This window comes from Macaca mulatta, chromosome 7 (genome assembly GCF_049350105.2).
Source record: "Macaca mulatta isolate MMU2019108-1 chromosome 7, T2T-MMU8v2.0, whole genome shotgun sequence".
Taxonomy (NCBI): Eukaryota; Metazoa; Chordata; class Mammalia; order Primates; family Cercopithecidae; genus Macaca; species Macaca mulatta.
In genome coordinates this window covers 50237957-50262596 of record NC_133412.1, presented here as the reverse complement: position 1 = coordinate 50262596, position 24640 = coordinate 50237957, and the positions used below count along the sequence as shown (strand labels likewise).

Below are 24640 nucleotides of genomic sequence, written 5' to 3'. Positions count from 1 at the left end.
CAGGGGCACAGGCTGGCCACGTGCTCTGGGAGTAGAATGGAGTAGCTCTGGAGGTAGCAGTTGGGAGCTGGCCTTGGGTTCCTGGTCGACAGGGCAGGGTACACCATAGGGTCACAGGGCCTGGCCCCTTCTCTAGCAGCCGTTGGCCCACAGGCTGCCCAGCTGCCCACCCACAACCCGTACCTTTGGGCAGCCCCAGCTGCTGCAGTTCACTGGACAATCATCCGCCATCGACACTGTGCTTGGCCACACTGGAGAGGACGAAACTCAGCACTGCCACTGTGGCCTTCACATCGCCTGACTCTGAAGGACCCGTGGGTGGGACAGGGGGTGTCACTATGGGCCCAGCCACCTCCCTGTTGCCCTCTTAACTTCAGCTCAAAGCTCCCATGCACCCTGGAGACACAGGCACTGCTACTGCTACACCAGGAGCTGGCAGAGAACAGGAAGGTGGGACTGTCAATGTCTTTCTTTCCCTCATGCTTCTCCACTAGGGAAGGTAAGTTAAGGATGCTGCTGGGAGCGGTGGGCGGGCCTCTGTACCAGGCACCAGGCCGAGGTCCCAGGGTTGCCTGGGGCCTGTGGACTCAGCAGAGTACTCACCAAACTTGGCATCAGCCGTGAGCTTCAGGATCTTTTCTTTTCACACTGTAGAGAAAGGAGACCTTTAGGGGGTGTCAGGCCCCTGTTCACCAGCCACTCATCCACAGCCTGGATCCTGTGATAAGGAACAGACAGGCTGGATAGAAGTATGGGAGGTTCCCAGAGAGGTTGAGAGGCTGATTCACCCATCTCCCTGGGCCTAGTGCAGAGTTTCAGGGCACTGGGGGTCATAAGGTCATGGGACAATGGAGTGCTGGGTCTTGTACTCATATCAATCCCCCATTACAGCAGCTCCTTTAGTTCCTGGCTGCAGAGCAGCCACAACTTCACAGAGGACTGCAAGGGAAGTCCTTACATCAGCCAGGCTGGCGAACCTCACGCCTCCTTCCTGGGGACTGGCTCAGAGCAGGCCAGCCGCTGATCACGGTCACAAAGCATGGTAGCACAGGCTGAGAGCACTGAGGCCCTAACCCCAGAGAAACCTCACCATCATCTACACCCACAATCCCCAGCCCAGCGCCCCTCCTCCACCCAGAGTAGACCCTGTGCACTCAACCATCTTGGCCAGCGTGCTGATCTCAGCCAGGACCCAGTCGCGATGGTCCAGATCACCACAGAACCGGAAACTCTGCAAGGGAGGGAGGCAGGTAATCAGGCTGGAGAGAGGGCTGAGGTGTGGCCAGGATCCGTGTGTCTCCCACACTGCTGCCCAGCAGGGACCCCTGGTCCCCGTCATAGATGGATACCCTCTGGCCTCTTGTTCTCCCCTATCACCAGGCTGTTGAGTGAACTCTCTCCTGACCCACCCTGCCACCAAACCCTGCTCTGAGGTCTACTCCAGGCATTCGTCTGCTCAGCAAACATCAATTGAGTGCCTTCTCTGTGCTAGTTCCCACTCTAAGTGCTGGGGGTACAGCAGGGGACAAAACAAAAGTCCTGGGCCTCATAGAGATAAGTGACCTCTCACCTCTTCCCCATACTCACACAACTCCAGCCACTCTGGCTTCCTTGCTGCTGCCCAAAGATGCCAGCCTTGCTCCTGCCTCCCCGCCTGCTGCACTCTGTGTGGCTTGCTATCCTTTATTTCATTCCACTCTCTGCTCAAGTGACACCTCATCAGACCAGTCCCCACCCCCCACACTTTTTGTTTTTAAAGACAGAGTCTCCCTCTGTTGCACAGGCTGGAGTGCAATGGTGCAATCTTGACTCACTTCAACCTCCGCCTCCCAGGTTCAAGCAATTCTCCTGCCTCAGTCTCCCAAGTAGCTGGGACTACAGGCATGTGCCATCATTCCTGGCTTTTTTAATTTTTAGTAGAGACAGGGTTTCACCACATTGGCCATGCTGATCTTGAACTCCTGACCTCAGGTCATCTGCACACCTCAGCCTCCCAAAGTGCTGGGATTACAGGCGTGAGCCATTGCACCCTGGAAGGCCGGCACTTCTTGATCATACTTCCTAAAATAGCCCCTCACACAAGAAAGTTTTGGGGGCCAGTGGAATGCTCATTATCTTGATTGTGGTGATTCAAGAGCCAGGAAGATTTGGTCTTTACTTGTGCAGCTTCATCTTTCTCTAACCTCCAGATGATACTCTCCCAGCTATGGGAAATGCATTCATTCCTGGGGAGCCATGCTCTCTCTCACCTGAATTCTCTGCACATGCTGTTCCCTGTCTGAAGACACATGCCTCCCACCCTTGCCTCCCAAGCCCCGGTACACAAACCGTACTTCAGCCAGCCAGCTTCTCCATCCGTCTTTAAGGTTGATGGCATCCTCAGGAAACCCCCTTAGCACTACACGCAAGGCGCAATTAGGTCTCTGCCCCTGGAGCCTTAACTATGACTGCCAATTCAGGCCTCCGATTTCCCCTTCCCTAGGCAGCTCAAGTCCTCCCAGTGCCTAGCACACTACATGGTATAGACTTGGCGCTTACAACGTAAGGATGGATGGATTTGATGAATGGATAGGTAAGTCTCAACCCTAAAACTACTACTTTCTGGGTCTGGAAAAAGCGGAGGGTCTTCCTAACAGTGTGGAAGAGGGAGCCGGATGGTAAGCACGTTCTTGTACAAGCCCCACAGCAGGGCTGGGGAAGAGGGTGTCCTTGGGAGGTCCTCTTGGGGCTGGGGAAGCCCTGAAAGAACTCCCAGCTCCAGACAAGCCCCATTTCCTGCCCCGGGAGGCAGGGGCCCTTCCTTCCGCCAGGGAAGCACGGGGACTCTAAGCCCGCCGGCCTGCTCTGTCTTACTTGCCACCCACCCCCGCCTCCGCCTCGGGGGCCGGGTGGCCGGGTGGCAGTGGACTTTTCTCTACCAGACCCACAGCCCTCACGCCGGCAAACACTGTGTTTGCGGAGAGGCCAGTGCAGACAACCTCCCCACCGTTTGCCGAGCCACTGGCCCCCTCTCATTCCCGCTCCAGCATCCCCCGCCTCGCTTCACTCGGGTGCCTCAACCTCGCGCTGGGGAGCCAGGGCCCGGGAATTTCTTTTTCCCGTTCGGCAGGGTCAGCTGAGTCCAGGATCAGGTGACTGGGACTAACGGCCTCTGGGAGGGCGGGGCCTGCTGGAGTGAGGCTGGGAGCGACGGCAGCCCACGGGAAGCGCCGGGAAGGATATGCTGGCGTCCCCTCCTCCGTCTCCCAGAATCCCTCCCTGGAGAAAAACCAGCGCCAACCCCCCGTTTAACTGACAGTGGAAGTTACTTCATTTGTTTAAGCGGGTAGGATCCCGGGAGCCAGGGAGATTCAGGTCATTGCCATGTTTTCCACTGTTAAGCGAATAGCATTATACACAGCTGCGGACTGTGGCAAAAGACGTTTTTCAAACTATTGAACTATACTACACATGCAGAAAATTGTACCTATTAGAAATATAAAGCTTAATAAGCTTTCATCAACTGTGGACCTCACATAACCAGCACCCAGATAAGGAAATAAACCAGATAACTTCTTTAAGTGCGTGGGGATTTCATTTCATTTTGATGAATCATCTAGGTGCCTAGCAAAAAGGGCTGTCATAATTAACATGCTCAGGAAAACTCCCTACAGCTGTAACATCGATAGAGGCTTATCTTAATTCTTGCCAATCTGATGGGGAAAAAAAAGTCGGTTGCTTAGATTGCAGTGGTAGTCTGCTTACTGGTAGCTTTGAGCTAATGGGTAGTTTAGAACAACTAAGTTTCCGACATTGATTTGAAGAGGCAAAAACAAAAAGACAAATCAACAACAAAAATACATTAGAGAATAGACTAATAACCAAAGAAGAGCTTGAATACAGTCGTCCCTTAGTAACCTCAGGATATTGGTTCCAGGACCCCAGAGATACCAAAATTCACAGACGCTCAAATCGCTGATAATAATATAGCATAGTATTTGCATATAACCTATGCACATCCTTCCCTATACTTTAAATCATCTCTAGATTACTATAACCTAATACAACGTAAATGCTTTGTAAATACCTGTTACAAAGTATTTGTAAATTTTTGTTTTTTATTGTTTTACTTTTTCCAAATACTTTTGATGCACAGTTGGTTAAATCCAAGGATCCAGAACCCGAGGATACAGAGGGCTAACCGTAGTTTGAGCTCTCTCCTCAATTCCATGCCCATCCCATGCACCAGGTGCAGCTGGTTTGATTGTTGCAGGCTTTCAAGTTTTCAAAAGACAGAGCTCATGACCAGTAAACTGCTCTATAGAATAGAAAGAGATGGAAAGTGTCCCAATTCATGGTAAAATTGAGCTCACTTCTGAAGAGTTCTTTTACAAATCATAAGCGCTAGCCTGTTGAAAACAAAAGTATGTTAAGTTACTAGACTATCCTTCATCATATCAAAGAAAAATTTTAAGAACATAAGTCTTGTAATCATAGCACTTTAGGAGGCCAAAGCCAGTGGCTCACTTGAGCCCAGCATTTCTGGACCAGCTTGGGCAACATAGGGAGACCCCAGTCTCTACAAAAAATTAGCCACTTGTGGCCGGGTGCGGTGGCTCACGCCTGTAATCCCAGCACTTTGGGAGGCTGAGGCGGGTGGATCACGAAGTCAGGAGATTGAGATCATCCTGGCTAACACAGTGAAACCCCATCTCCACTAAAAAAACAAAAAATTAGCCAGGCATGTGAACCTGGGAGGTGGAGCTTGCAGTGAGCCGAGATAACGAGATAACGCCACTGCAGTCCGGCCTGGGCAAAAGAGTGAGACTCCATCTCGAAAAGAAAAAAAAAAGAAATTAGCCACTTGTGCGGTGCACACATGTCATCCCAGCTACCTAAGAAGCTGAGGTCAGAGGATCTCTTGAGCCTGGGAGGTGGAAGCTGCAGTGAGCCATGATGGCACCACTATACTCCATCCAGCCTGAGCAACAGAGGGGGAGCATCTCAAAAAAGAAAAAAAAAAGGAAAAAAAAAAATGCTGGGTGCAGTGGCTCAAGCCAGTAATCCCAGCACTTTGTGAGGCCAAGGCAGGCAGATCACCTGAGGTCAGGTGTTGGAGACCAGCATGGCCAACATGGCAAAACCTGTCTCCACTAAAAAATATAAATAAATAAATAAATAAAAAAGTAGCAAGGCGTGGTGCTGGGTACCTGTAATCCCAGCTACTTGGGAGGCTGAGGCACAAGAATCGCTGGAACCTGGGAGGTGGAGGTTGCAGTGAGCCGAGATTCCACCACTGCATTCCAGCCTGGGCGACAGAGTGAGACTCTGTCTCAAAAAAAAAAAAAAAAGACGTAAGAATGGCTCAACTTTTGTTCCATGCTATCAGTAGCTTAAAGAAGAGAAAAATGGATAGATTTGGAAAACCATTTTTTATTTAAAAAGAAAATTAGGAAGATGTATTTGAAGTGTATTTGAAAAACAAAACAGCAAATTTAACATCACACAGACAAAATATTTAAATTCAGAAATGATGTTAAAAGGTGGGTGGCGTGCTGGGCCCCACACCAGAGTTTCTAACTCAATAGGTCTGAGGTGGGGCCTGAGCCTTGCATGTCTGTGTTCCCAGATGATGCTGATGCTTCCAACTTGAGACTATGCTTTCAAAACCACTAATGTACGGAAATATGCCAGAGAATATATTATGAATATACTTGAGAATATGTATATATGTTAACTTACAGATTTCTGTCCAGTAGAAAAGATAACTCCCAAAGAGGACAGTTTTATTCCCAGACGACTATTTTTTTTTTTTTTTTTTTTTTTTGAGTCAGAATTTTGCTCTGTCACCTAGGCTGGAGTGCAGTGGCATGATCTTGGCTCACTGTAGCCTCTGCCTCCCGGGTTCAAGCGATTCTACTGCCTCAGCCTCTTGAGTAGCTGGGACTACAGGCGCCCACCACCTTGCCTGGATAATTTTTGTATTTTTAGTAGAGACAGGGTTTCACCATATTGGCCAGGCTGATCTTGAACTCCTGACCTCAGGTGATCCACCTGCCTCGGCCTCCCAAAGTTCTGGGATTACAGGTGTGAGCCACCACGCCCAGCCTCCCTTTAGGATATTAACAAGTTTTGTCTCTATCTCAGAACGTATTTTGGAATGCCCTTCCTGGAGCACTACAGACACTGTCTCTCAAAACACTCCTTGAACTAGCTTCACCGTGTTGCTGACTCCCTTGTAAATTAAAGAAAATATCTTATACATATTCCTTCATTATTTGTATGAAAGTCAAGCCTTTCACATTGTGAAAATTATACTTCAGGCTGGGTGCAGTGGCTCATGCATGTAATCCCAGCACTTTGGAAGGCTGAAGTGGTGGGATCACTTGAGGCCAGGAGTTTGACACCAGCCTGGCCAACATGTCGAACCCTATGTGTACTAAAAAAAAAAAAAAAAAAAAAAAAAAAATTAAAATTAGCTGGGTGTAGTTCCAGCTACTTGGGAGGCTGAGGCCCAAGAATTCCTTGAACCCAGGAGGTGGAGGTTGCCATGAGCTGAGATCATGCCACTGCACTCCAGCCAGAGCCAGAGCAAGACTCTGTCTCAAACAACAACAAAAAAAGAACAAAGAAAATTATGCTTTGATACAGTATGCTAAAATAAAGGGTATGATATGGTTTAGATCCGTTCCCATCCAAATCTCACCTTGAGATGCAATAATCCCCACGTGTCAAGGGCAGGACCAGGTAGAGATAACTGATTCATGGGAGCAGTTTCTCCCATGCTGTTCTCGCGATAGGGAGTGAGTTCTCACGAGACCTGATGGTTTTACAACAGGCTTTCCCCTTTGCTCGGCTCCCCTTCTCTCTCCTGCTGCCCTGTGAAGAGGTGTCTTCTGCTATAATTGTAAGTTTCCTGAGGCATCCCCAACCATACAGAACTGAGTCATCTTAAACATTTTTTCTTTATAAATTACCCAGTTTTGGGTATTTCTTCATAGCAGCATGAGAATGGACTAATACAGTGTGCTGATCACAGCCCAGACAGTAGTATACAGGGACTACTATACTTTGATGCTAGAGGTATTCCCATTAAGCTCAGGAGCAGTATGTGTTATCATTACCATGATCTAACATTGTTCCAGAGGTTTTTAGGTCAGCAGTTGTCAACTGGAGGTGACTTTGCCTCCCTGGGGATATTTGACAATATCTGAAATCATTTTGGCTGTCACACTGAGGAGTGCTACTGGCACGTAGCAGGCGGAGTCTGGGGATGCTGCTAAATATCCTGCGAGGCACAAACAGCTCCATAACAAAGAATTATCCAGCCCAAAACACCAATAGTGCCGCTGTTGAGAAACCCTAGTCTAGACAAATAAAACATGGGAAATCCATTAACATAAATGTGGGAAAATAATAAACTAGTATTTGCCAATGACAGTCTAGCTAGGAGGTCCAAAAGAAGCACCTGAAGAACAGTTAGATTTTGCAGGGGCTGCATGGCGGTTCATGCCTGTAACCCCAGTGCATTGTGAGGTCGCATTGGGAGGATCTCTTGAGGCCAGGAGTTCAAGACCAGCCTGGGCAACGTAGTGAGACCGCATCTCTACCAAAAATTAAAACATCAGCCAGATGTGGTGGTGCACTCTTAGAGTCCCAGCTGCTATGGTGGGAGTATCACTTGAGCCCAGGAGTTGGAGGCCATGGTGAGCTGTGATCATGCCACTATACTCGAAAAAATTATTTTGAGACAGGGTTTTTCTCTGTTGCATATGGGGGTCTTGCTATGTTGCCCAGGCTGGTCTCGAACTCCTATCCTCAAGCAGTCTTCCTGCCTCAGCCTCTGAAAGTGTTGAGATTACAGGCATGAGCCACTCCCTTGGGCTTAGAAAATAAAAATAAATAAATAAATTACAAGGTGTTATGTGGCCAGTTGAAAGATGTCAGAAAACAGTTGTGCATGTGACTCCACTGTAACCAGTTATAAAAGTATCAGGATTAAGAAATTTACTGTGTCTGACTTTTCCAAGTTTAGGTTCCTGACGAAAGAATGAGATGGACCTTTTCTTCCTCCACTCCTCACCTCATTGCAAGAACCAGGACTGTGCATTTCGATGGGCAGGCTCTTACCTGTGACAGGCCATGGGGGGCATGCAGAGCCTTTCTGTGTGTGTTTTCTGGGCACTCGGATAAAGACCCCCTTTCCAGGCCTTTGTTTAGGATATTTGGCCCATGGAGGAATGAGGCTGGAATCATTTGGGAGGGATAGAGGCTTCGACTGGAAGGAGGCGTGACCTGAACTGCAGGTTCTGGGCCTGCACTTTGTTTCCATGCAGCACCCCGTTAGTGGTGACTAAGGCCTGAAAGTCAGGGGCCTTTGGTGGCCAAGTGTTGGCTGGACAGGAGGAGCTGAGGGAGGTGAGGGCCATCTCTCCAGCACTGCCCCCAGCTTGTCCCCAAATCAATGCCCTCTGACGGCTCAGACACAGACCCGGCCAGCAGCAGTACGGGTCAGGAAGGACGAATGCACTCAGCACGGATCTGCTCCACAGTCTCCGCCTCACTTCATCTCGGGTTGGAGGGAGTGAGTCCCCGCAGCACTGATGATATGCTGTCAGCTGAGAACATTCAGCTTGATTAGAAAGATAAGGTGGGACATCTCTTGGGCATGGCACGTGGAGCAGTGCCATCCCTCTGTGGCAGCGAGCCGAGCAATAAACCAGAATGTGCAAAACCTGCATCGCAGAATCACCATTCCTAGAGGGAAAGCCTGTATTGTCAAGATGCCCACAACTAAATTAACCCAGACATTTCACCCAGCCTCGAAACACCAGTAGAACTTTGACATTAATACACTAACCCTCAGGTCTATATAGAAACGTGTAAGAATAGCCACATACTGTAACGTACGGTCATTGAGAAGGAGGAACCCATCAGAACAAATGGAACCAAGTCCAGAAACATGTCTGTCTGGGCACAAGATGCCAGCCTGTGTGTCAGTCACGGAAGCAGACCAGGGGGAGATATTTATTAAGATTTAAAACCGGGCTCCATAGCTCAGGCCTATAATTTCAGCACTTTGGGAGGCTGAGGTGGGAGGATCACTTGAGCCCAGGAGTTTGAGGCAGCAGTAAGCTATGATTGTGCCACTGCATTCCAGCCTGGATGACAGAGCGAGGCTCCATCTCAAACAGAAAATAATAATAATAATAAAAAGGAACATACACAACTTGGATGGATCTCAAAGGGCATTTGCTGAGTAGAAAAAAAAAAAAGCCAGTCTCAAAAGGCCACCTACTGTGTGATTCCATTTATTTAATGTTCTTTTTTTCTTTGTTTGGTTTTGTTTTATTTTGTTTTTCAGATGAACTCTCACTCTGTGGCCCAGATTGGAATGCAGTGACATGATCTTGGCTCACTGCAGCCTCCGCCTCCCAGGTTCAAGTGATTCTTGTGCCTCAGTCTCCCAAGTAGCTGGGAGTATAGGTGCACACCATCATGCCTGGCTAATTTTTGTATTTCTAGTAGAGACAGGGTTTTGTCATGTTGGCCAGGCTGGTCCCAAACTCCAGGCATCAACAGTTCCAACTGCTTCGGCCTCCCAAAGCACTGGGATTATAGGTGTGAGCCACCGTGCCAGGCCTTCATTCATTCATTCATTCATTCATTGAGAGTCTCACCCTGTCTCTCAGGCTGGACTGCAATGGCAGGATCATTGTAGCCTCCACCTCCCAGGTTCAAGTGATTCTTCTGCCTTAGCCTCCCACGTAGCTGGAACTACAAGCTGGTGCCACCATGCCTGGATAATTTTTGCATTTTATAATGTTCTTGAAGTGGGAAGATTATAAAGACAGAAAGCAGATTTGTGGTTGCCAGGAGTAGGAATACTGGAGGGAAAGAGCCTGGAATGAGTGTAGAGGAATAGCAGGAGGGGAATTTTTGTGGTGGTGGAACAGTTCTGTATCTTGATTGCAGCAGTGGTTAAAGGAGTCTACATATGTGATAAAATGGCATAGACCTAGACACATGACATCGTTCGATACTGTCCTACATTTATACAAAATAGAACCTTTGGAGAAAACTGAGTGAGGAGTCCATGAAACCTCTTTGTACCATCTTTGACATTTCCTCTGAATCTGTATTTCCAAATAAAGGGTTAAAATTTTTAAAGTTGCTTTAGACAAAAATATTGAATAAAAATAATGTTGATTGTATGCAGATCTGGCAAACCTTTGGCACACTGAATGACTGGCATCTCTAACCCATCCAATGCCCAATTGCCCCTGGCAGGCCCTGTCCTAGGCTAGGTTGCCTGCTGGAAGATAGGACTCTGGACTCTCTCCTGCTTGCCTTTGGTATAGAGATGCCAGATAAAATATAGGATGCCCCGTTAAATTTAGATTTCTGATAAAAAATAAACTATTTTTTAGTAAGTATGTACCACGCATATTTAGGACACATTTATACTGAAACTTATTTTCTCGATTCTTTTTTCACCATCTTCACAGGTGTTGATATTTCTCTAAATTTTTTTTTTTTTTTTTTTTTTTTTTTTTTTTTGAGACGGAGTCTCACTCTGTCGCCCAGGCTGGAGTGCAGTGGCCGGATCTCAGCTCACTGCAAGCTCTGCCTCCCGGGTCTACGTCATTCTCCTGCCTCAGCCTCCTGAGTAGCTGGGACGACAGGAGCCCACCACCTCGCCTGGCTAGTTTTTTGTATTTCTTTTTTAGTAGAGACGGGGTTTCACTGTGTTAGCCAGGATGGTCTCGATCTCCTGACCTCGTGATCCACCCGACTCGGTCTCCCAAAGTGTTGGGATTACAGGCTTGAGCCACCACGCCCGGCCCTCTCTAAATTCTTAAATGTATGTATGTAGTTACTTTAAAGCTCTTGCCTGCTAATTTCAATATGTGAGCCATTCATGGCTTTTTTGTTTTGTTTTGTTTTGTTTTGTTTTTTGAGATGGAGTTTCACTCTTGTAGCCCAGGCTGGAGTAAAATGGTGCTATCTTGGCTCACTGCAACCTCCACCTCGTGTGGCTGGCCTTGAATTTCTGACCTCAGGTGATCTGCCTGCCTCAGCCTCCCAAAGTGCTGGGATTACAGGTGTGAGCCACCATGCCCGGCCCTTTTGTTTGTTTCTTTGAGATAAGATCTCACTCTGTTGTCCAGGCTGGAGTGCAGTGGCATGATCTCAACTCACAGCAACCTCCACCTCCCAGGCTCAAGCCATCCTTTCCCCTCAGCCTTCCAACTAGCTGGGACCACAGGGACAAGCCACCAGCAGTCCTGACTGGTTTTGTGGAAGACAATTTTTCCACAGACGGGGTTGGGGGTGGTGTTTATGGTATGAAACTGTTCCGCTTCAGATCATCAGGCATTAGGTTCTCATAAAGAGTGTGAAACCTAGAGCCCTCGCATGTGCAGTTCACATTAGGGTTCACGCTCCTGTGAGAATCTAATGCCTGTTGATCTGATGGGGGGCGGAGCTCAGGCAGTAACACTCACTGCCCACCACTCCTCCTGCTGTGCAGCCTGGTTCCTAACAGGTCACCGACTGGTACAGTCCACAGCCTGGGGGTTACGGACCCCTGCACACCCCCACACCCAACTCATTTTTGAAGTTTTAGTAGAGATGGGGTTTTGCCATGTTGCCCAGGCTGGTCTCAAAGTCTTGAGCTCAAGTGATCTACCTGCCTTGGCCTCCCAAAGTGCTGGGATTACAGGCATGAGCCTCCATGCACGGTGGGTCTGTTTGTATTGACTGGTTTTCTCTTAATTTTAGGATACATTTTCTCTCTTTTTCACACATGTAGTCAGTATTTCTTGAGCTGCTGGATGTTGTGAACCTTCATTGTAGAGATGTGGATTATGTTATCCTGCTCTAGTGTTGAGTTTTATTTTGGCAGGGAATTAAATTACTGATGGGTTAACTTGATCATGTGTGTCAGACTACATTTTAGGTTTTGTTAGGGTGAGCTGTTGTTCAGTTTTGCCCTTATTCCTGGGGTATCTTCCTTAATCCCAAGGCATGGCCTTCTAGGCCCTCCTGGGAGTATCTGGGATATTCATCGAGGCCTGAGATTCCAAGAGTGGACACTCTGGCTGAACCAGAATTCAGATGTGTCTCCAGCACTCTGTGACCACTGAAATTGCTGTTTAGCTTTCAGCTCCCCATTGGCTGTTCTGTGCTGGACCTTGCAGAGTCTCAATCCACACATTCATAGTGTGAGATTTGGCCAAGGACTTGCAGCAAACTCTATAAGATTTCTGGGGCTCCTTCTCTGCAACTCCATCCTTTCTGATACTCTGCCACATACATTTTAGCAGCCCTGAGCAGCAGTCTCTGTTTCCTCCACCAAACAACACTGAACCCTTCGGGCTGGACTCTGTTTCCTCATGCTATCCTTGAGGGTTTGGAAACTTTCTCCACCTGAAAAATGTAGCAGTCCCTTCATGTGATTCCCTTCTCACAGATTGTACCTGGAACTGCCTATTGCCCAATGCCTGAAGACAATTTCTTCATGTACTTTGTGCAGCTTTGTAGTTGTTTATGCTGGGAAACGATCATCAATACAGGTACTCCATCGTGGCCACAATTTGAAGTACTATTAATATCATATTCATTCTATTCTAAAAGTAGAGAAGACAAAGACTAACAATTCTAAGAAAAATGGAAAGTTCAAACGGGAAAAATAAAGTTCAAAGAAAAACAAATGCAAATGCTGCTGACACACAGGATAAAACGTTTAACTTCCCTGTTAATAAGAAAGATACAATTTTAGGCTGGGTGCAGCGGCTCACACCTGTAATCCCAGCACTTTGGGAAGCTGAGGTGGAAGGATCTCTTCAGGCCATGAAGTGGAGGTGGCAGTGAGCTCAGATAGTGCCACTTGGGGTTACAGAGCGAGATCCTGTCTCAAAAAAAAAAAAAAAAAGATACGGATGTAAACAACATCCTGCAACCTCTACCTCTGGCCCTGATTGCTAACAGGGACCAGATTTGCCTCCAACCTTTAATAACTAGAAAAATGGAACAAAATATATAAAACAATAGTTTTCAGACATTGGAGAACGGTCGAGCAGAAGTATAATCCCTAAAAGAAGGTGAACCCTACAGTGTTCACCCTCGGAAGCAATTACAGGCTCCAGCACAGGGAGGGGAATCCAAAGTCCAGTGGTCGTGGTGGATTGAGGAGACAGAGATCAGAGCTTGGGAAGGTCTTCAAGGCCGGTAGAATTTGTGAGGTACAGTACCACGGAGGAGGTGGGAGAAGAGAACGCGTGTGCTCTGGAGACCTATGGAAGATGCCCTCAAGCCCTTGGCAAAGGGCTGATATGGACATATGTGAGAAGAAAGGACACAGGGAAAGAACCGCCAGAAAGCAGACTGAAGAATTCCCAGAGCTCACAACAGGCTAGAGATAACTCATATTTTCACTGGTCAGAATGAAAACACCTCATAACACTTAGGAAATGGAAAGGAAGCCTTAGAAAAGTATTGCCTTAATAGTGGGGCTAAATGAGCACTGCAGTAAAGGCTTCTCTGAAACTGTCCGAACAAAGATTGAAAGCAAATCTTGATAGATCCGACTTATTTCAAGTAACTAGTGCTGGAACAGAGTCCCACACTATTTAAAGGAAAACAAAATCCAAAAATCACAACACAAAAGCACAATGTCTACCAGTCAATAAAAAATCACCAGGCAATGGCCAGGCACAGTGGCTCATGCCTGTAATCCCAGCACTTTGGAGGCTGAGGGGTGCAGATTGCCTGAGGCCAGGAGTTCAAAGCCAGCCTGGCCAACATGGCTAAATCCTGTCTCCACTAACAATACAAAAATTAGCTGGGAGTGGTGGTACCCAACTGTAGTCCCGGCTACTTGGGAGGCTGAGACATGAGAATCACTTGAACCCAAGGAGACAGAGATTGCAGCGAGGTGAGGTCACACCACTGCACTCCAGCCTGGGTGACAGAGTAAGACCCTATCAAAAAAAAAAAAAAAAAAAAAAAAAAAAAAAGGCAAACTAGAGCCTATAGCCAGGAGAGAAATCAATCAATGGAAATAGGCCCCAGAGATGATGTAATTAGTAGATACGGATGTTAAAAAATATATTATAAATATGTTCCATATGTTCAAGAAGGCTAGAAAAATCTGAACATGATGAGAAGAGAGAAATGGAAGATATATTGAAAAAAAAAAACAAAAAACTCACAGGCTGGGTGTGGTAGCTCACACCTGTAATCCCAGCACTTTGGGAGGCTTAGACATAAGGATTCCTTGAGCCCAGGAGTTCAAGACCAGCCTGGGCAATGTAAGGAGACCTATCTCTATAAGTAATTTAAAAATTAGCCAGGCATGCTGGCATGAACCTGTAGTCCCAGTTACTCAGGAGGCTGAGGCAGGAGGATCACCTGAACACAGGAGGTCGAGCTTTCAGTAAGCTGTGATTGCACCACTGTACTCCAGCCTGGGCAACACGGTGAGACCTTGTCTCAAAATAAAACAAAAAAGTATTACTAGAGATGAAAAAGTCAACTGTGCAGATATGGGATTAAAAGCAGTTAAAGTCAGTGAGGCCAAGTGTGGTGGCTCATGCCTGTAATCACCCCAGCACTTTGGGAGGCCGAGGCAGGAGGACTGTCTGAGGCCAGGAGTTTGAGACTAGCCTGGGCAATATAGTGAGGCCTCATCTCTAGACAAGAAAAGAAAAGAAAAGAAAAGAAAAGAAAAGAAAAGAAAAGAAAAGAAAAGAAAAGAGGAAAGGAAAGGAAAGGAAAGGAAAGGAAAGGAAAAGAAAAGGAAAAAAAGTTTTCAAAAACTTTAATGAAGAAAAGATAAAGACTTTTTCACACAAAAGCCAGGCTGATCACCGGCAGGCCTACACTCTGAGAAGTGTTAAAAGCAGCTCTTTGGTCAGAAGAAAAAGGATACTAGATAGAAATTTGGATCTACACAAAGGAATGGAGACCACTGACATCATAAATACATGGATACATTGAAAAGATCCTATTTTCTCATTTTTTGATGTCTAGAAATCATTGAGGCAAAACTAGTAACATACTGTGGGGTTTATAACATGTGGAAGTAAAATGATGACAAGAATAGCACAAGGGACAGGTGGGAAAATGTAAGAATACTACCATAAGGTGGCGGTCACAGTTGAGGGAGGTGATAAATCTCTGTGATTCCACCTGGAATACTGCGTTGCTCCTGGAAGTGGGAAGAGGGAGTTTCAGAGACTTCCCCTGGGCTCTTCCTACTATAGGGGCTCATACCCACAGGTCAGGGAGTAAAGTGACAGCTCTGTTAGCTTCTAAGCACACTCGTATCGGTTGCATATTTAGTGACAGAGAAATGACAACCGGATGGGGCTGCGGTCTCTTCATCCAGGGTTCCATTTATTACCGAGCCTTCATGTGTCCTCAGGCTTGTTGGAGAGGGGACATGGTGGCATTGTGGATCTTATGGTGTCAGGGTCAGCTCTAATACTACGTAAATGATCCTCAGTCTGGGTGTTCCCTTTTCATCAGTTACTGTTACTCTTATCAATGACCCCAGATCCTTCTGGAGAATAATTAATGAATACCATGTGATAATGTTGCAGGATTTTTTCCACAAATACCCAGACTCCCCTACAATCCATGAGCTGTAGGTCTCAATTGTCTCAGTCTGAAAACTGGCTAGGAAATTGCGATTTTGTGTTGCAGCCTTCTGCGGGCCAGATCTCGTTGTTGTTGTTTCCTGCCACCACCTGGCATCTGCTGTTCTCGCCTTCCACCATTCCCACTGACACCATGAAGCCTGGTCTCATGGCAGCATCTCCTCTTGTTGATCCTGGCCTACAAAGGACAGTGCCACTGAGTCTCTGAAAGATTCAGGTGCCCTTCTCACTAGTGCCTTCCTTGTTAGCCTAGAGAGGGGAGTTCCTGTGAGGCCTCCAGGGCACATAGGCAAGTGGTGGATTCTGAATCTGCTGGCATATAATGAACCATTCCAACATTCCTACCTCCCTGTACTTTCCAGCTTCTCTGATGCTTTGCCAATGCAGTTCTATAATCTACACCTAATTCACTGCAGCAACTGTTCCATCCACATTTCAAGGAGCCACTCCAGCAGTGTGTTAGAGCCCGAGGTGTCCTTGCCAAGTCATTAAATCCTGAGTGCTCCCAGGTCAGTGTATTCTCGTGTATACAGCCTTTAGTCTCCCACCCATGTGGGACAGCCTAGAGTAAAGATCCTGAAAGTAGCAGAACAGCAATTGATCAAGTGAACCCAAGATATGACTAAAACTATCTCTGATGGCAAAGCCTTTGATGACAAGAGTCTGGCTCATAGAAAGATAGCCCTGAGCATGGCACCTCGGACCAAATCCCTCGCTCTGACCTACTGAGCTTATGAGTCCAGCCTTGCTCACAGTTGGGGTTGGAGGAAGACCTCATGGAGTCCACGCGATAACTGCACTTCCTGGTTGCCTGTCACTGCTGATTCCACCCACACCGTCCTCTGCCCCAGCCAGCCCAGCCCTGCCATGCCCTGCCATTGCAGTCAGGCCTCTTTGGGGGTGAGTGACAGAAAATTCACTTGAGTTGGCTTAGGCAAGAGGGGAAGCTCATTGGTCAGTAAGTTAGCCACGGGCAGAACAGGGAACAGTTGGGTTTCAGGAATACCTGGACTCAGAGTCAGCAGCACTGTTAGGATCTGCAGGCTCCTTCCCTTGTGTCCGTCTCCACCTCAGTCTGCAGATCAGTTTTGTGATCTCAGAGCAACTTTCCCCACAAGGTTGGAGTCAGACTGCTGGCAGTACGAGGCTTCCATCATCCTGGTTTTGACCCCAAGAAAGGACGGGACTCCCCTCCATTAGTTCCGATTCAGAAAATTCCAGAAAAAAGTTTCTGCTTGGTCTGGTCTGGGTTGGCTGGGTAGCTGGGACACAAACTGCCAAGCCCTCTAGTGTCATGTGTTTGAAGTAGGGTGGGGAGATGTATTAGTTCAGTGTGCCATGCCAAAATACCACACACTGGGTGCCTTAAACCACAAACATTTATTTCTCACAGTTCTGGAGGCTGGGGAATCCAAGAACAAAGTACCAGCAAGGTAGGTTTCATTCTGAGGCCTCTTCTCTTGTCCCGTAGGTGGCTGCCATATTGTGTGCTCACGTGACCTCTTCTTTGTATTTGTGCAGAGAGAGTGAGTGAGGGCACTCTCTGATGTCTCGACTTATAAGGACACTATTTCTACTGAATCAGAGCCCCATCCTTAGGACCTCATTTAACCTTAATGACTTATTAGAGGCCTCATCTCCAAATACAGCCATGCAGAGGGTTAGGGCTTCAACATAGGAATTTGGAGGAGACAGAGACTTTCAGTCCATGATGGGAAGAAAAACTATTCATGAGAAAAGGGGTGCAGTGCCCAGAAAAGGGGGCAGACAAAATGTTCTCTCCATTTTCCCAATATGCATCTCACACACACACACACACACACACACACACACACACACACACACACAGCCCTACCTTTGTCCCTTCCCCACAAGGCCACTCCACATCCCATGATTATTTATCTACCTCCTATCCTGCTCTCTGGAGCTGCCCCCTTCCCTAAGTTGTCCTGTGGCTCACTGAATGCTGCATACAGGTAGGTGCATGTAAATGTAACCCGGGGCCTCCTGGACCATGTGTGTCCTGAGCCCAACTATGGGACTGGGCAGGAAGTGGGCCTCACCCATGTCTATTGTCCTCAGGCAGAACCTAGCCCTGGGACATGAGCTCAGTGGGTGCTGCAGCTTTGTTGGATTCACCTCAGGCCCCCTTTCCCTACATCCACTTATAAGGTTCCCAGGGCCTTGATACCTCTGTCCTTGGAAGAAAAGAATGCAATTACCCAGCTTACATGAACCTGCTGGTGGCTTCCTGCAACAGAATCACATAATTTTCTAGTTCAAGAGTCTACCAAGTGACTAGCACAGTGAACGAAGAAAGACCTACAACAAGGCATATCATTGGGAAATTCCAAGAACCCAAAGAGAGAAAATCCTAAAATCTTCCAGAGAGAAAAGACACGTCATATGTAAAGAGCCAAGACTCTGCATGACACCAGCTTCTTCCCAACAACACTGGGAACTAGAAAGTAATAGAGCAATATTTCCCAATGTGAGGAGAAGGTACATTTAAATTACAGCATTACATCCAGTCAAACTACTAATCAGGAGTTGCGGTAGAACAATGACATCCTAAAATTCATGAGGGTCAGAAAGCTTGGCTTCCATTCATTCTTTCTCTGGAAGCCACTGGAAGCTGTGCTGCAACACAACGAGAGGATAAACCAAGGAAAAAGATCTGGGGCCAGGGAACAAGAGATGCACACAGAAGTAAGCAGGTAGAGTTGATCTACTACCTGCTTGAAAAAACTATTTAAAAATCCCTAACCCAAAGAAGGACAGAGCTCTCATGAATCTCACCCAACAGATTTCAAAGTCAAAGCTGAGGGCATTTGAAATCAAAGCCTGGCTAGACAGAGATGAGGCTCCTGGGAGGGAACAGGTGCAGTCCTGCTCAGGCTGCAGTGTCCTTGGGCTGCAGCTGGATAAGGGCTCCCTGTGGGCCACAGCTTCTAGGGACAGAGTTTGGGGTAGTTTCACTGTCTGATTTGTAGGACTCTGGTGATGAGCTCAGCTGGGAAACTGTGTGGTAATGGGAAGGGAATGGTTTTGCTTTTCCAAATCGTCTACCCACTGCATGCTTGGATCCACATTGGAACTCAGTGTGGAAACTGCCTTTGAACAGCCTACGCCTGAACTCTGGGCCATATGTCCAGTTCCCGGCCTCCAGCTTTGTTTATTCTTTACCCCCAGCCATCACTGATGCCAGATCCATCCTCCCAAATATCCTTTCATCGTGTTACCCTCCCCACCACCTCATGGCACCTTCTACACAATAGGAAATGCCTTCCACCTCAGCCTGGCATTCAAGGTTCTTTGGATGTGGCTCACCTCTCACCAGCCCACCTCTCACCACTCCACCACATCTCCCTGTGGGCCCTGCTCAATTGGATCAATTTTTTCTATCCATGAGCTGAACTTTCCCACCTCCATACTGTTGCTTACACTGTGAACTTCCTGTTAATGTTCTCTCTCTCTCCCCCCACCAAGTCCAAATGCTATAAACTAACTTGTGTCTCCGCAAAATTCATACTTGGAGCCCTAACACCCTATGTGATTGTATTTGGAAACAGGCTCCTAGGAAGTAAAGTTAAGTGAGGGAAGAGGGGCAGAGTAAGATGGCTCATAGTTGTCTCTACCAATCCTTCCCCCTGCAAGAAAATCAAATGTAACAACTGTCTCCACCAGAAAACCATCTTCATAAGAACCAAAAATCAGGCAAGGACTCACAGGACGTGGGTGGTTTAACTTCATGTGGCTGAAGGAGGCACTGAGGAGGGTAGGAGAGACAGTCTTGAAACACCAATGTCACCCCTGCCCTTTCCCCTCCCCCAGCAGTCACCGCTGTGGGGCTGAGAGAGAATCTGTGCATCTAGGGGAGGGAGAATGCAGCAACTGTGGGACTTTGCCTTAGGGCTTCACCCATCCCAGTAGTTACAAGGCTTGAGGCTTGGGTTTTCACAAGCCTTGGCATGGCAGGCTATTATGCTCTGGGGCCCTAAATAAACTTGAAAGGCAGTCTAGACCATAAGGACTTCAACTCCTAGGGAAGTCCTAATGCCATGCTGGGCTCAGAGCCAGTGGACTCAGGGAACACAAGATCTAGAGAGACACCAGCCAGGGCAGCCAAGGGAGTGTTTGCACAACCCCTCCCCCAACCCCAGGCAACGCAGCTTGCACTAACTCAAGTGACTCCCTTTTGCTTGAGGACAGGAAGGGGTAGAGTAAAGAGGACGTTATCTCACATCTTGGACAGCAGCTCAGCCACAGTAGGACAGAGCACCTGTCAGAGTTGAGAGGCCCCCATTCCAGGACCTAGCTCCTGAATTAGCTTTCTAGATATACCCTGGGCCAGAAGGGTGCATCTTTTGCCTTAAAGGAAAGATTCTAGACCTGGCAGGATTTATCACCTGCTGACTCAAGAGCCCTTGGGCCCTGAATAGCCAACAGTGATACCCAGGTAGTATGCGATGGGCCTGGAGTAAGGCTCTGAGACATGCTGGCTTCAGGGGAGACCCAGCACATTCCCAGCTATGGTGGCTGTGGTGAGAGACTTCTACTTAAGAAAAGTAGACGGAAAGGTAAAAGGGACTTTGTCTTGCAACTTAGGTGCCTGCCTGGCCACAATGGGGTAGAGAGCACCAAATGGCCTCTTATGGTCACTGATTTTAGGCCTTGGCTCTTAAACAGCATTTCTGGGCCTGCCCTAGGCCAGAGGGGAGCCCACTGCACTGAAGAGTGAGGCCCAGGCCTGGAAGCATTCACCACAAGTGACTTAGGAGCCCTTGGGCCCTAAGTAAACATCAACAGTAGCCTGGCAGCACTACCTGTGGGCCTGTGGTGGTGGCCACAGGGTGAGGCTCCACTGCCTGTGGAAAGCGAAAGGCAGAGTGGGAAGCACTTTGTCTCACGGTTTCAGTGTCAGCTCAGCTGCCTTAGAATAAAGCACCAGGTAAATTTCTAAGGTTTTTTACTCCAGTCTCTGGCTCGCAGACAGCATCTTCGGATCCAGCAGGGCCTGAGTGAACTTGTTGCCCTGAAGGGAAAGACACCAGCCTGGCTGGCTTTGCCATCTGCTGACTGGAGGGTCCCAGGGCCTCGAGTGAACATAGGCAATAGCCAGGTAGTGTTGACAGGGCTTTGAGTGAGACCCAGTGCTTTGCTGGTTTTAGGTCTGACCCAGTGCAGTCCCAGTGGTGGTGGCCATAGGGATGTTGTGTCAGTCCACCCCCAGCTCCAAGTGGCTCAGCAGAGAGAGAGAGAGAGAGACTGTTTTTTTGGAGAGAAATTACAGTTACGGGTAGAGAATAAGGATCTCTACTGTCTGGTAGCCCAGAGAATTCTTCCAGATCTTATCCGAGACCACCAAGGCAGTTCCTCTATCAGTCTGCAAGAACTATAGCATAATTGGGCTTGGAGTATATCTAATAAAGATACACTTTAGATCACAACACCCACATCCTTTCAAATACTTGGATAGGCTAAGAAGTTGGTGGCAGCTTGAAATCAGCCATGGAACATCTGCACCACCAAAAATGGCAAACACTACAGAACAGACTCTGTTCCTGCCCCGACAGAGAGCCCCTTGGGTAACAACAGCACACCACTGCCCCATCCCTGAGCGGAGCACTGTGTGTTGCAGCAGAGTGGGGACGGGTGTCTTCTTCCTTGGGCTACAGAATACATATTTCTTTCCTCAGCATATGGATCATTCTCAAGGACAGACCATATCTTAGGTCAAACGACAAGTCTTCAAACATTTTTAAAAATTGAAATAATATCAAACATCTTCTCTGATCACAATGGAATAAAACTAGAAGTTAGTAACAAGACAAATGTTGGAAACTATACAAACACATGGAGATTAAATAATATGCTCTGGAATGACCAGTGGGGTCAGTGAAGAAATTAAGAAGGAAACTGAAATCTTTCTTAGATGATAATGGAAACACAACATGTCAGAACCTACGGGATACGACAAAAGCAGTACTAAGAGGAATTTTATGGCTATAAACACCCACTTTTAAAAAGTAGAAAAGCATCAAATAAACGACATAACAATGCACCTTAAAGAAATAGAAAAGCAAGAGCAAAGCAAACCCAAAATTATTAGAAGAAAAGAAATAATACAGATCAGAACAGAAATAAATGAAATTGAAATGAAAAAAACAAAGCATCCATGAAAAGAATAGTTGGTTTTTGGAAAAGATAAACAACATTGACAAACTTTTAGCCTAACTAAGACTAAGACAAAAAGAAGACCCACATGAATAAAATCAAAGATGAAAAAGGAAACATTACAACTGATACCGCAAAAATTCACAGGATCACTAGTGGCTATTATAAGCAACTATATACAAAGAAATAAGAAAACCAACTAAAAATGGATCAATTTCTAGACACATCCAGCCTATCAAGATTGAACCATGATGAAATCCAAAACTTGAACAGTAACAAACAATGAGATCGAAATGGTAATAAAAAGTCTCCCAGCAAAGAAAATCTGGGACCTAGTGCTTCACTGCTGAATTTTACCAAACATTTAAAGAAAAACTCACACCAACCTTACCCAAACTATTCCAAAACTAGAGAACTTACCCAACTATTCCAAACTCATTCTACAAGGCTAGCATTACTCTGATACCAAAACCAAAGATACATCCAAAACAGAGAACTACAGGTTAATATCCCTGATGAATACTGATGCAAAAATCCTCCATTACATATTAGCAAATTGAATTCAAAAATACACTAAAGTTGGGGTGCAGTGTCCCAGGTTCACTCAACCCTTCCCCTTTTCCTGTGTGTGTCTACTTTGGCTGTGCTCCTCGGGGGCAGCAGTGGTGGCAATGTTGGTGTGTGGGCCTCCCAGGACAAGGGAAAAGCGAGTGTGCCCTTCTCGCCTCCTTTCAGGTGTCTGTAGCCTGGCACCAGCTCTGGCCAGGTCTTCAAGCAGGGGACCTGGAGATGTTCTTTTCCAATTTCTGGACCGGGAAATAGAGGCAAATTCTGGGTACTAGAGTCAGAACTAAGACGAGGCTGAATCGGGGGAGTCTGGGGTCCTGAGAGGCAGAGACCAGAAACCTTCTAGACCGTGTGGGGAGCTGGGTGTGTGTTCTGGCCAGTTGCTTTTCCCTCTGCCTCAATGTTCCAGGTACCCTTGGAGGGGCTGAGATCCTGGGGATGTCTGGAACCTGGCTGCATGGACTGGCCACCCTGATCCCCTTCTTGTAGGGACATTCACAGAACAAACGGGGCAGGGAGGTGGAGCGCAGCCCCTTCCCTTGGGACCTCAGAGAGTGTACCTCTTGGTCAGAGGTGAAATGGTGTCTGACCACTGGCTCCTGGAAGGGGTAAGAAATCAGAAGGTGGGGAAACCAAGAGCATAAAGGAGTCTGGGAGGGACCACAGAGGAAGGTGGCAAAGGATGTGCAGGGGGAGTCACCTCACCATGGCCTCCCGGCTCTCCAGGTCCTCCAGGATGCGTGACATGGGCTGAGGCACCTCCTCCTCCTCAGTGTCCAGATGTCCTCCTTCATCTCCTGTGGGGAGGTGGCCAGAGGGGTCCTCAGACAACCCAACTAGGGAGGTACTGTGGGCCCACCTCTCCCCACCCTCACTGTGTAACCCTGACCCAGCCCTTCCCCAGAGGGGAATGAGCTGCTGTTCTTTATTTTTCCTTTTAAGCACCAAGATCTTGCTATATTTCCCAGGCACAGTCCTGCTACCACTTGGTGTGGGAGTTCTGACCTGTTCCCTTTCTGATCTGGGCCAGTCCACCCATCCTTAGGCAACCTGGTGGCCCCTCAATCCCAGGAGGTCACCATATTCATGCCGAGCTTAGTGCAGACACCCGGTCGGCATAATGACCAGATGTTCTAAAGGTCTCTTCCAGCTTCTCAATCTTATGCTGCTGACAGTCCCCCCTTCCTCCTGGGGCTGTCTCCTCTTTCTGAGTGGTCTCCTGTACCTTCTCCAGGGGGAGCCATGAGGCTCAACTGGGTCTCTAGCTGCTATTTCTGCTGGCTGGCAGTTTCTAGGTGCTCCTAAGGGGCCGGGAAAGAGAGTGAGAAGGCACAGAAGATGCCAGGTCGTCCCTCTTGGGGCTCTGTCCTCAGCAACTCCCTCCCCTGGGTCTCCTGCAGCTTTGGCAGGCCATCTCAGCCACCGGTTTTCCCCAAGCTTCCTGCTGCTGCAGCGGGTCCACAACAAGCTGGGTCTGCAGTAACTGCCTGTGCAGCGCCTCCTTCTCAGAGGTCAGCAGCTGATAGGTGGCCACATACTGCTGCAGGTGACCCAGGTACTAGTCTCGCTGCTGCTCCACCACCAGGAAGACCCTGGGCATGAGGGCACGTGGTGGCTGGCTTCCAGATTCTGGGCTCATTAATAGGGTAGCGAGAGCACTGTGGGGCTCTGTCACCTGCCCATGTCCCTGGCCCCATGCTCCAGGCCTTAGAGGCTAACTCCCTTGCCTAGAACCCCATGCCTCCTTCCCCAGCCTCAAATCTCACCTCCTTCTTCCTACCATTTAAACTGTAGGCCACAGACTGGTGGAAAACCAGAGGGAGCCAACCACCATCTGCTAAGTGTGCTACAAGCCTAATGCTTTCCATGTATTCTCTCATGTAATCCTCAGCACCTCTGCAAGCAAAATGCTAACTTCCTTTTGAAGTTACCGAAACAGAGACTTAGAGATGCAAAGCAGTTGAATGGTGACCAGTGGAACCCAGGCCAGAATCCAGTTTGTATCTCAGGAGGCTTTTGTGTTTTGTTTTGTTTTGAGACAAGAGTGTCACTCTGTGGCCCAGGCTGGAGTGCAGTGGTACAATCTCAGCTCACTGCAACCTCCACCTCCCAGGCTCAAGCGATTCTCATGCCTCAGCCTCCTGAGTAGCTGTGATTAAAGGCCTGTGCCACCATGCCTGGCTAATTTTTTTTTTTTTTTTTTTTTTAATTTTAGTAGAGATGAGATTTCATGATGTCGGCCAGGCTGGTCT

The 24640-nt window shown here is 47.7% G+C and overlaps 1 long non-coding RNA gene and 1 pseudogene across 2 annotated transcripts in view; one reads left to right on the top strand and one right to left on the bottom strand.

The window, feature by feature from the left end:
* The window catches only part of LOC144329963 (uncharacterized), a 96468-nt gene extending 90007 nt beyond the window's left edge, over nucleotides 1-6461 (top strand). The window contains exon 3 of the long non-coding RNA XR_013395732.1: nucleotides 6098-6461. This is a non-coding gene — a long non-coding RNA (uncharacterized LOC144329963). The remainder of the gene's footprint in view (nucleotides 1-6097) is intronic.
* Nucleotides 294-23754, bottom strand: LOC144329958 (uncharacterized; annotated as a pseudogene). Its single transcript, XR_013395726.1, has 5 exons — nucleotides 23614-23754; nucleotides 23094-23185; nucleotides 1160-1231; nucleotides 870-939; nucleotides 294-639 (listed from the first exon to the last, which is right to left on the bottom strand). The product of XR_013395726.1 is annotated as an uncharacterized LOC144329958 (transcript).
* Nucleotides 23755-24640: the final 886 nt, after the last annotated feature.